Raw genomic sequence first — 6,208 nt, 5'->3', positions numbered from 1 at the left:
TTTAAATAAGTGAACTTAAATGTACACGAATGCTTCCTTCCTCCTCAGTTCAATTTTAATACACATCTTTAGAAGGTGGTATATATACTTCATTGTAAGTTTATTTACACAAAAAGACAGGTTTGGATACTCTTGTTTTCACTGAGTTCTCTTTTGCAAAGGTTCAAAGATTTTGTTTGTATTTTACTTTTCTTGAAAGAAAAAAAAGAAAGGAAGAAAAGACAGGCCTTGTGCTAAGGGCTTTATTTATTTATTTTGGGGGGCAGGGAGTAACAGGAATTGAACTCAGGGGCACTTGACCACTACCACATCCCCAGCCCTATTTTGTATTTTATTTAGAGATAGGATCTCACCGAGTTGCTTAGTGCCTCACTTTTGCTGAGGCTGGTTTTGAACTCATGACCCTCCTGACTCAACCTCCTGAGTTGCCAGGCTTACAGGCATATGCCATCAAGTGCTTTTTTTATATCATGTACTTTACTTAACCCTTCCAATAACTTTATAGGTATAGTGGGTCCCCCCACTCTCCACACACACACACACACACACACACACACACACATTGTGAATGAGGAAACAAAAACTCAAAGAAGTTTAAGTGATTGTTCAGGGTCATTCAACCCACACTGAATGGAGCAGAATTCTAATCTTGCAGTTCTGATATGCAAAGGAGTGAATTAAAAAAATTCTAAAACAACTTTTTTAAAAAGCTATACCCTTTCAGCTGCACCATGCAGTCTTCCTAATGGAGAATTAGCTTTTTAAAATTCTTATATCTTCATCTCTAAATTGGATATTTTCCCCCCACCTTCTCTCTTTGAAAAATAAAACAAAAATCTCTATTTTCTTGTCCTCCTCCAAGCAAGAAAAGCGCTTGACATCAGAATGGGGGATGTCAGGATATCCGGAGGAGTTAGCATGAGCTCTTCTTCAAGAACACGCTGGGCCTTTGGCACACAGGCCTCCCTTAAGGTGAGACGCACTTTGGAGAAGTTCTTTCTAACCATAAGCAAAAGGCAATGTGAAAATTCAGGCATGCAAATGAATTTCTCTCTACTGAACCACAAGCCCTGAAAATCAGGGCTAAGTTGGAGATCTGATGCTTAGAGGAGGGTTGAGCAGAAGCTAGCAATGGTCCCCAGGGAGCAGAACACACAGCAACTGCTCTCCATCAATACCCAGCCCCGCCTTTCCCTGCCTCCTTGAATCCTTCAATGGGGACCATCTCATTCCTTTTCAAACAAATAGTGAGATGGGTACTTCTGTTAGCCTCGTTGCATAGACATGGAAACCTAGGTTTAGCAGGGTAGATACTTGCCCATGGTGCCCTAGTTACTAAGTATTAGAGATAGATAGGAATGGAATGTGGGACCACTTGTAAGGCATGGGAGTCCTGGAATGTGGCACTTTCATTGCTAAAATTGGGACATACCTGTTGTATTGGGACTATTGGTCACTTTAGTATTGAAACTGGTTCTACTTAACTCCAACATCTATGCCAAACCTTTAATGGCACTGGTCTACAAAATTTCTCTTTAAACTCCAAGTCATGGATAACACTTGATTGACATGAAAGAAGGACCAGATGAGCATCTACCAGATCTAGAAAAGTTTTTATATAAAGGGTCTAGAAGTCCTTTCTCCATCCCTCTCCAAGTCCTTTTCATTCTGGCTGATCCTGCTCTCTATTCCTACTCCCTAAATATTTGGGGGCTACAGGTGGGTTGAGCCTCCTACTCATTTGGACTCCTATGAGTCTTGGAAATTGCTGGGAATTATAAGGTGTTCTGTGTGAGAAAAGAAACCAGGGTGTAATTTGGAATCATCCCAATGTTATATTTCTGGGAAATATATTTCTGAGAGGTTTATGACCTCTCAGAAGAAAAGAACTCTTCTCAAGTTAAATACATATTCTATTCTATACCTAATTTTATACTCACAATTTCAAGTGATTTTTCCTAAAGAGAGATCTCCAAATTATATAAGTTTCAGACCCAACAAACACAGATCTGCTTCTTCTAGTCTCTTTGTGGCCTTACTTGGATAGAGCCTAGAGTTACCTCCATTCATGCTACATACACCCTTTCAAATTTTTGAGCAACATATATATATATATATATATATATATATATCCATATATAAATATGTATGGATATATATGTCATATTAAAATATACACAAAATAGACATTAAAAGACAAGATTAACAATAAATAACAGAAGTTTTATATTATCTCCTCCCTCTCCAAGGATAATCACGTGAACATTTTTTGACATGGGCAGCCAGTTCGGAGAACATGGTTTAGCCTTTGGAACTAGGCGTACAGTGATCTTTCAGAGATGGTACAGACACCTATTAAATACCATGCTTTCTTGAGGCTACAGTTATTCTTTCCAACCTCTAATTAAAAGGCTTTGAAGCAAGCTCATTGATCTGACTGATAAATTTTATAATAAATAAATGTTAGCAGATGAGGGTTTCACAATATATTTCTGAAAATAGACTTGGCTATTAAATAATATTTAAAATCCACTTCTGTATTTTTTACACGTATGAAATTTCACCTACTATCTACCATTATAAAAAAATATGATGGGCTCAGCCATTTGATTATTACCTAGTATGTTTGCCAATAATTACCTAATACCTCTCCAGAGGTATAGAAATTTTACAATAAATCACCAACGTTTCTTGAGGATTTTCAAGAATCATTTTGGGAATCACTAGACTAGATTGATGTGTTCAAATGTGGGTATGGGAGTCTTTTAAGACAATGCCAAAACTTCACTTCCAGCTGGTGTGGAGCATCCACTTGACTATGAGTCGGGCCTGTGAATCATCCTTCCATTCCAGGGTCATCTCTTCTCGGGCACAATGGAATAAACTCAAATCCTTGCCTAGTATAGGCAGGAGGAGGTGGCCAAGGTGGGAAGATGGACCACGGCATGAAACTAAGAACTCAAGATAGAAGCCCAGTCTGCCACTGACAGTTGGTGTTTAGGGAAGGCATTATCTGAGCCTCAGTTTTTATAACAAGGATCTCCAATGTCTCTTTGAAATAAGGATGGACTGGCCAAAAGGTGCCTCGATCTCCCCTGCACTTTAGGGTCTTTGCCTTTATTACTGCCCTGCGGTTGCATGTAACAGAGGTCTGTGGACAGGGTTGGAGCCTGAGTTATAACTTACTTTGTCTACGCCCATGTAGGGTCCATGCCAAGTGGCTCCACCTTTAATGTGAGCTTAATCTCACAAACAATTTCCTCTTTATTCAATGAATCTGTGATGCACATCTGTCTCTGCACAGGAATTTTTAAAGCTTTTCCCATGGGCAAGTTCTGGTCTGCCTGCCTAGCCCTGAATTAAATTAATAATTAGCCATATATAATGATCTGGATACTAATCCCTGAATCATAAGACTGAAAAACTCCTTGAGAGGCCTTGTATTTTCCTGTGTGTACTTTTACATATAAAATCCATATGTGCCCTCTTAACTTCAGCTGTAAACACCCTCCCCAGCTCCCAAAGGCAGGACTTAAATGTCATGCCTGCGACAAAAACCTTCCTGCATTTGCCTAACGGTCCCCAACTTCTCCCTATGCATTGCTTCTCTTACAGGTTGCTCATCCCTCATCATTCAGTTGTCACTTCAGGGGTCGCCTGCTGCTGCTTCTCTCATATCACATGCTTGCTCATTTTATTTGTTCTTGTTCTCTTTAATGCTCTCTCTTCCTCCCCTTTACCTTCTCCTGTTTCTCCCATGTAAACAGGCAGTAAACATTCCTCTAGTTTTATAAAGGGAACTTCTTAGGATCATCCTTAGGAACAACGTGTCGATGTTCAATATGCTTCAGTGTGGGGTGTTTTCCCTTACACATCAGTGGTGCCTTTCACTAAAGGCCCCTCAACTGTCCTCCTGTAAAATAAAACAAGCAAAAAAAAAAAAAAAAAAAAAGCTACCCATTGCATCAAATTTCGCTTGCCCAACCACCTCACAACCAATTGCACACCAGACTCCAAAGGTCTGTCCTTTCCCCTAAACCAGGAAACCCAAGCTCCTCTTCTGTATGTAGGTCATTTGACATGACGTGAGGATGGAGCTTAACTTCCACTAAGTGGGTATTTGGAAGGTGACTAATAAAAGGGATTACTGAGATAATTGGTGCAGCTCTGTGGCACTGTCTAGAGAGGCCCCAGGAAAAGCCGGAGGACTGCCAGCTACCTAAGATGATAATTAACTTACAAAGTGCGGTGGTGGGAGGACCTGCCTGGGGCCCTTCCTCTCCTGTGCTAAACTGGAGAAATGCTTCTGGAGCCCAGCACTGGAGGAACTCTCCTCACCTGGAACATTTGTAGAAAACCAAGCTACTATAATGCCGAGACCCTTGGCTCTGTCCATTTTCCTAGCTCACGAACTGGGCAGCCAACAGTGGTAGCTTGTGTTGGTTATTTTTTTCAGTCAAAGCAGGTCATATTTTGAATGAACTCTTCCAAAAAGAACAGAAGGATAATCATTTTTGTCTTTTTTAATTTTCTTAAGCAATAGATGAGGCCTAATATAAAACTGAAGCAGAAACTGCAAGGCCAATAGGGACCAAGTTGAGTATCAGTCACCATTTCTTGAGTACCTACTATGTGTCATGCCTGGACTGTGGTAGGTCTTCCAACATATCATCACTCCTTGGGAAAATGGAGGTTCTAATCCCTACATCCTAAAAGTTTTACAAAGGAAGAAGTGACATTTCACACAACTTTAGCACGTGGTCTGCCTTCGAAAATGGCAGCAATCTCTCCTTGTTTCATCTTTGCAAAAACTCAGTAAGGTAACAGACATCTGAGCTGGGATGTCATTTGCCTCCTCAACCTGAAACCTTCAAGGTCTCAGGCATAGAAAATAATAATAATGCTGCAGAATTCATAATGTGTTACAATTTACATAATGCATTCACATATATTCTCCTCTTTAATATTCAAACCCAACTTATGAAGTAAGTAGTTTCTCCATTTCATTGATGAATATTTGAGACGGAAAGGCCCTCAAATGACTTGCTCTAGGTCACTGGATGAGGACAGGACTCACACCCACCTAAACTCAATGGTGGAAAAGCATTCATGAGAACCACAGTGTTCTCAAGGTAATGACTGTCATGGCGCTGGGCTAGCGTATTCCTAACCAGAAGTATCTTTCTCTTCACCAGACATGGTCCTGCAGTCCTCCCACTAAAGTTGCATATTGGAAATAGTGTGTTGAGTTTCCAAAATTCCTTGAAAAGTATGCCAATACTTCCCTAGAGATAGGTGACATAATAACTCGGTGTATCTTTCCAAATAATGCATTTATATACATATGAATGCATTAGGTTCTGGTGTAGCAAATTACCACAAACTTGATGGATAAAGAAATCAAAATAAACTTATTAGCTCACAGTTCTGGAAGACAGAAATCTGAAATCAGTACCATTAAACTGAAATCAAGCCATTAACCCGGCCATGTTCCTTCTGAGGCTGTAGGAGAGAATCTGTCTCTTGCGTCTTACAGCTTCAGGTGGCTGCAGAGTCCTGGACTGTGACTGTTCTCTGCCTCTGTCTTTGCCTTGGCATTTTTTCTTCTGGGTCTCAGTATGTCTCTTTTGAATCTTTCTGTGAGTCACCTTTTATAAGGTATGTGTGTTTGCCTTCAGGGGCCACCAGGATAACCCAGGAAAAGTTCTCTCTTTTGACACCTGTTGACACATAGGATGATATCCACCCTTTGCCATATAAGATAATATTCACAGGTTCTAGGAACAAAGAAGTAAATATACCCCTGAAGGCCTTGTTCACCTAGTACAGTGGCTTAAAAGAATGCCTCATTTATAGGGCACAGCCTGGGTCTTCAAAACAGAAATCACTTTCTCAGAATAACTCTGTCCATCCACCAACCCTCTCTGCCCCTCTACTTCAAAAGTCCTTTTCTACCAATTCTTCAAGGCTGAACTACAAGTCTTAATCACAAAGCCAGTCCTGATCTTCATAGCTGAAAATCATCCCTTCTGCCTCTGAATTTATTTATTTATTTATTTATTTATTTATTTATTTACTTTTTGTGGTGCTGGGGATTTGAACCCAGGGCCTTGTGCTTGGGAGGCAAGCATGGCCTCTGAATTTCAATAGCATTCTATGTGTGTTTTTTATCTTACACATATCACTTCTTACCTGCATCGTACCAAAA

The sequence above is a fragment of the Sciurus vulgaris genome (assembly GCF_902686455.1).
Source record: "Sciurus vulgaris genome assembly, chromosome: 14".
NCBI lineage: Eukaryota > Metazoa > Chordata > Mammalia > Rodentia > Sciuridae > Sciurus > Sciurus vulgaris.
This window is presented reverse-complemented; position numbering follows the sequence as displayed.